This window comes from Podarcis cretensis (genome assembly GCF_951804945.1).
Source record: "Podarcis cretensis genome assembly, chromosome: 10".
Taxonomy (NCBI): domain Eukaryota; kingdom Metazoa; phylum Chordata; class Lepidosauria; order Squamata; family Lacertidae; genus Podarcis; species Podarcis cretensis.
Window position 1 is genome coordinate 12,889,971 of NC_137179.1, and position 6,716 is coordinate 12,896,686.

Consider the following 6,716-nt stretch of genomic DNA (forward strand, 5'->3'; position numbering starts at 1 on the left):
TCAGCTCCAATTTTACCATGTAGGTGAGAGGTTTTGCTGAGCTAGGTACCTGCGGCTAGGAATGAGGGGTTCAGTTTGCATTTAAAGACAAGCTTAACAAATTTGCACTTTCTGAAATGATAACACCCCCCCCCCAAAAAAAAACCCCAGCACACCAAATTTCTGGAATTTGATCTCGCAATAGAATGTAGGGATACCTTTTCATATACAGTGGTACCTCTGTTTACAAACTTAATCCATTTCGGAAGTCCGTTCTTAAACTGAAACTGTTCTTAAACAGAGGCGCGTTTTCCCTAATGAGGCCTCCTGCTGCCGGTGCCCTTCCATTTGGATTCCGTTCGTAGACCGAGGTAAAGCTCACAAACCGGGACACGACTTCCGGTTTTGTGGAGTTTGTAAACCGAATAGTTCGTAAACAGGGCTGTTCTTAAACCGAGGTACCACTGTAATTGTAAACCGCTTTGAGATTTGTTCCCCTACAATCAAATGGTTTATAAATTACATGAAATAAATAAATTGCTTTAGGTGCGATCCTGTGGAGCAGCAAGAAACCAGCTTGTTCCACCTTCCATGTGGCAGCCCTTCAGATATTTGAATACAGTGACACCCCAAGCAAGCAACTCTTTCCCTTAAAAAGCATTCCATCTGAAAGAAAGAAGCCCTAAATCAGAAAATAGCAACACTTAGATTATAAGCATGCTGCTCATGATAAAGAAGAGATTTGTGAATGAGGAGTGATGCTGTTCTGATGAATCTTCCTTCAACACTGATGAAAGGAACACATTTTCCTGAGCGCAATAAGCTAGATTAGGAGGTACAGAGTAGGGATGAGGGGAAAAATCAACTAAATTCATATTTCAAGGCAAAGCTACCTCATTCTCACTTTTCAAAACAATGGGAGAACTTGTAGCACCCTGCTTGTGGTTAACGCTTAGCTGGAATGAAATATTCAACGCAGCAATAGAGAAATTAAAATAATAATTTATTTGTCAGACAAATAAATGATAGACACAGTAGTATATGGTTACCAAAGCTCTGCCTGCCCTCCAGCCCTGATGGCCAGCACTTATATTTCCTCAACCCAGCCCCCTTGCTCCTCCTTTGGCTGCCTCTGTCCAATCAGCCTGGTTGAAATTCCTATTGGCTGTTTGCTAGAACCAATCATAAAAGATACACCCATTTCCTATTACCTTTTATGGGAGACAAAGAGCTATATTTCCTTCTATCCATAAATGGCAGACAAGTAGCCATATATCTTACATTTGCCTCAACAAGGCACCTTAATTACCAGATCACCTTTTGCCCCTGTTGCCCCTGCATTCCAAAACAAATGGCTAAAACAGATGGTTTATGGTATTATTTTCTGTTAAACAATAAATCTTACTATTTACCAACTCTTAATTAGTGTTTTTGCAGCTTGATTGTATTCTGTAATATGTTTGTTGTTGTTTAGTCGTTTAGTCGTGTCCGACTCTTCGTGACCCCATGGACCAGAGAACGCCAGGCACTCCTGTCCTCCACTGCCCCCCGCAGCTTGGTCAGACTCATGCTGGTAACCTCGAAAACACTATCCAACCATCTCGTCCTCTGTCGCCCCCTTCTCCTTGTGCCCTCCATCTTTCCCAACATCAGGGTCTTCTCCAGGGAGTCTTCTCTTCTCATGAGGTGGCCAAAGTACTGGAGCCTCAGCTTCACAATCTGTCCTTCCAGTGAGCACTCAGGGCTGATTTCCTTCAGAATGGAGAGGTTTGATCTTCTTGCAGTCCATGGGACTCTCAAGAGTCTCCTCCAGCACCATAATTCAAAAGCATCAATTCTTCGGCGATCAGCCTTCTTTATGGTCCAGCTCTCACTTCCATACATCACTACTGGGAAAACCATAGCTTTAACTATACGGACCTTTGTTGGCAAGGTGATGTCTCTACTTCTCAAGATGCTGTCTAGGCCTGTCATTGCCCTTCTCCCAAGAAGCAGGCGTCTTTTAATTTCGTGGCTGCTGTCACCATCTGCAGTGATCATGGAGCCCAAGAAAGTAAAATCTCTCACTGCCTCCATTTCTTCCCCTTCTATTTGCCAGGAGGTGATGGGACCAGTAGCCATGATCTTCGTTTTTTTGATGTTGAGCTTCAGACCATATTTTGCACTCTCCTCTTTCACCCTCAATAAAAGGTTCTTTAATTCCTCCTCACTTTCTGCCATCAAGGTTGTGTCATCTGCATATCTGAGGTTGTTGATATTTCTTCCGGCAATCTTAATTCCGGCTAGGGATTCATCCAGCCCAGCCTTTCGCATGATGAATTCTGCATATAAGTTAAATAAGCAGGGAGACAAAATGCAGCCTTGTCGTACTCCTTTCCCAATTTTGAACCAGTCAGTTGTTCCATATCCAGTTCTAACTGTAGCTTCTTGTCCCACATAGAGATTTCTCAGGAGACAGATGAGGTGATCAGGCACTCCCATTTCTTTAAGAACTTGCCATAGTTTGCCATGGTCGACACAGTCAAAGGCTTTTGCATAGTCAATGAAGCAGAAGTAAATGTCTTTCTGGAACTCTCTAGCTTTCTCCATAATCCAGCGCATGTTTGCAATTTGGTCTCTGGTTCCTCTGCCTCTTCTAAATCCAGCTTGCACTTCTGGGAGTTCTTGGTCCACATACTGCTTGAGCCTTCCTTGTAGAATTTTAAGCATAACCTTGCTAGCGTGAGAAATTAGTGCAATTGTGCGATAGTTGGAGCATTCTTTGGCACTGCCCTTCTTTGGGATTGGGATGTAGACTGATCTTCTCCAATCTTCTGGCCACTGCTGAGTTTTCCAAACTTGCTGGCATATTGAGTGTAGCACCTTAACAGCATCATCTTTTAAAATTTTAAATAGTTCAGCTGGAATACCATCACTTCCACTGGCCTTGTTATTTGCAGTGCTTTCTAAGGCCCATTTGACTTCACTCTCCAGGATGTCTGGCTCAAGGTCAGCAACCACACTACCTGGGGTATATGAGACATCCGTTTCTTTCTGGTATAATTCCTCTGTGTATTCTTGCCACCTCTTCTTGATGTCTTCTGCTTCTGTTAGGTCCTTTCCACTTTTGTCCTTTATTATGGAAATCTTTGTACGAAATGTTCCTTTCATATCTCCAATTTTCTTGAACAGATCTCTGGTTCTTCCCATTCTATTGCTTTCCTCTATTTCTTTGCATTGCTTGTTTAAGAAGGTCTTCTTGTCTCTCCTTGCTATTCTTTGGAAATCTGCATTCAATTTCCTGTATGTTTCACGATCTCCCTTGCATTTTGCTTGCCTTCTCTCCCCCACTATTTGTAAGGCCTCGTTGGACAGCCACTTTGCTTTCTTGCATTTCCTTTTCATTGGGATGGTTTTCGTTGCTGCCTCCTGTATAATGTTACGAGCCTCCATCCATAGTTCTTCAGGTACTCTGTCCACCAAATCTAAATCCTTAAACCTGTTCCTCACTTCCACTGTGTATTCATAAGGGATTTGACTTAGATTGTATCTTACCGGCCCAGTGGTTTTTCCTACTTTCTTCAGTTTAAGCTTGAATTTTGCTATAAGAAGCTGATGATCTGAGCCACAGTCAGCTCCAGGTCTTGTTTTTGCTGACTGTATAGAGCTTCTCCATCTTTGGCTGCAGAGAATATAATCAATCTGATTTCGATGCTGCCCATCTGGTGATGTCCATGTGTAGAGTCGTCTCTTGTGTTGTTGGAAAAGCGTGTTTGTGATGACCAGCTTGTTCTCTTGACAGAACTCTATTAGCCTTTGCCCTGCTTCGTTTTGATCCCCAAGGCCAAACTTGCCAGTTGTTCCTTTTATCTCTTGACTCCCTACTTTAGCATTCCAATCCCCTATAATGAGAAGAACATCCTTCTTTGGTGTCACTTCTATAAGGTGTTGTAAGTCTTCATAGAATTGGTCAATTTCAGTTTCTTCAGCACCAGTAGTTGGTGCATAAACTTGGATTACTGTGATGTTAAAAGGTCTGCCTTGGATTCGTATCGAGATCATTCTATCATTTTTGAGATTGCATCCCAGTACAGCTTTTGCCACTCTTTTGTTGACTATGAGGGCCACTCCATTTCTTTTACGGGTTTCTTGCCCACAGTAGTAGATATGATGGTCATCCGAACTGAATTCACCCATTCCCGTCCATTTTAGTTCACTGATGCCCAGGATGTCAATATTTATTCTTGCCATCTCATTTTTGACCACCTCCAACTTACCCATGTTCATGGTTCTTACATTCCAGGTTCCTATGCAATATTTTTCTTTACAGCATTGGACTTTCCTTTCGCTTCCAGGCATATCCGCAACTGAGCGTCCTTTCGGCTTTGGCCCAGCCGCTTCATCAGCTCTGGATCTACTTGTACTTGCCCTCCGCTCTTCCCCAGTAGCATGTTGGACACCTTCCGACCTGAGGGGCTCATCTTCCAGCGTCATAACTTTTATATGCCTGTTGTCTTTGTCCATGGAGTTTTCTTGGCAGGGATACTGGAGTGACTTGCCGGTTCCTCCTCCAGGTGGATCACGTTTGGTCAAAACTCTCCACTATGACCTGTTCATCTTGGGTGCCCTGCTCGGCATAGTTCATAGCTTCTCTGAGTTCTTCAAGCCCCTTCGCCACGGCAAGGCAGTGATCCATGAAGGGGTCTGTAATATGTAGGGTCAGTGTAACCTTTGCTCCCAGCCTGTATTTCCCTTTTACAACTTTGAGAAATTTGTCTCCTGCTACTGCTATAAATTAGGGGGGCCCTGTTCAGGAGGATAAGCTGCCAAAGTACTTAGCCAGCTGCTTTTCTGCCTGGCATGAAACATACAAACATTTGCAAATATATCTTTAAGCTCATTTTAAAATACAGGCCTTGATCGGATGCCTCAAACTGAAGCAGTCAATAACTATCCCATGGCCATAGAACACTGTTGGGTTGTTTTGAGGGGATTGCCTCCTCTTTATGTTCCTCCTCTCCTAAAGTTGATTTGATCTTCTGCAAACCTTGGGGTTCTCTTGAGCAAGTCAGTGGCTGGAAAAATCAGAAGCTCTGTGTGTTCTCTGGTGGAAATTAAGGAGAAACTTTGTTTCTGCATTAGTCTTAGCACAGGCGGAGGAATAAAGGGATGTTATGTTTTTCATGCTCATTAATAAGGATACATGAAACAGTTTAGGAGAGTGGTTTCTCATTGATCATTTGGAATTTGCATTTCACAAGGGATAGCACTCTGCGAGGGGTGCATAGATGAGGAGCTCCTGCGAACACAAAGCTGTAACGCTAAGATACAGAGGTGAAGAGACAAAGAAGTGCAGGAGAAGGCAAATCAGAAGTTTAAGAGAACCGGGGAAGAAGTAGAATCTCTCTCTCTCTCTCTCGGACAACACTTGTGCCTGACTCACCAAGTAAGATTGTCTTCCATCATCAGGCATGTCCAAAGTCCATTTCGGGGGCCTAATCCGGCCCCAGTGGCAGTATATGTCCTGGGGTAAAATCCTAAAAAAAGCTCAGCAACTTTGGTCAGCCCTCACACGCATGTTCACTTCATCAAATCTGGCCCTCTTTGGAAAAAGCTTGGGCACCCCAGTCTTAGTGGTGTGTTTGTGAATGACTATGAAGGGCAATTCTGCATCCACACATCCTTCCACAGTGGGGACATAGGTTTCCGGGCAGGAGTTGATCACGGTGAGGGTTTGCCAAGTGTGCCTTCCTCTTAGCACATTTCTCCCTTGTGTCCTGAATTCGTGCTTCTTCAAAATCCATGACACCTCTAGTAGAGGCTATTCTCTGATTGGAGCACTTGCAGGGCAGTGTTACCCAATTATTGGTGCTTATACTATATTTTTTTTAATTAAAAAATGGCTTAAAATAATCTTGAAACATCTTTTGTTGTCTATCAGTATTTTGCTTTCCATTCTTAAATTGGAAATAGCTTTGGAAGATGATAATCCCAACAACATGACCAGTCCAACAAAGTTGATGTTGATGAATCGTTGCTTTGACACTGGTGATCTTTGCTTCTTCCAGTACAATGACATTTGCTTGCCTTTCTTCCAAGTAATATTTAATTTTTTTTCGAAGACACCATCGATGGACTCTTTCAAGTAGTTGGAGATGGTGTTTGTAGGTGGTCCATGTTTTGCAAGCATACAGTAAAATTGGTAGTACAATGGCATTTTAGTTTCCCTGTGAATATCCTGCCCAGTGTAGGACTGGCAAAAAGCAGTACAGTGGTACCTCGGGTTAAGTACTTAATTCATTCCGGAGGTCCGTACTTAACCTGAATCTGTTCTTAACCTGAAGCACCACTTTAGCTAATGGGGCCTCCTGCTGCCACCGCACCGCCGGAGCACGATTTCTGTTCTCATCCTGAAGCAAAGTTCTTAACCTGAAGCACTATTTCTGGGTTAGCGGAGTCTGTAACCTGAAGCGTATGCAACCCGAGGTCCCACTGTAGTCAGACACTGGACACAGTGATTCCCTCGATCATTTTGGTTGCTCTTTTCTGAACCATTCCAGAGCCCCTCTTGTCCTCCATTCCTAGGGATAGGGGCAAAATTGCCCCCATCCACATAATATTGGCTGGGAAGCATCCTTGGCATAAGTTTATGGCAGGTAGATGCAGAGCATACTCTGTGAGTGACGCATTGTAGTTTATTCTTTCTCACTGCTTTTTAAAATAGATTTGCCCAGGTTCCTTTTTTTTGTTTCTAACGG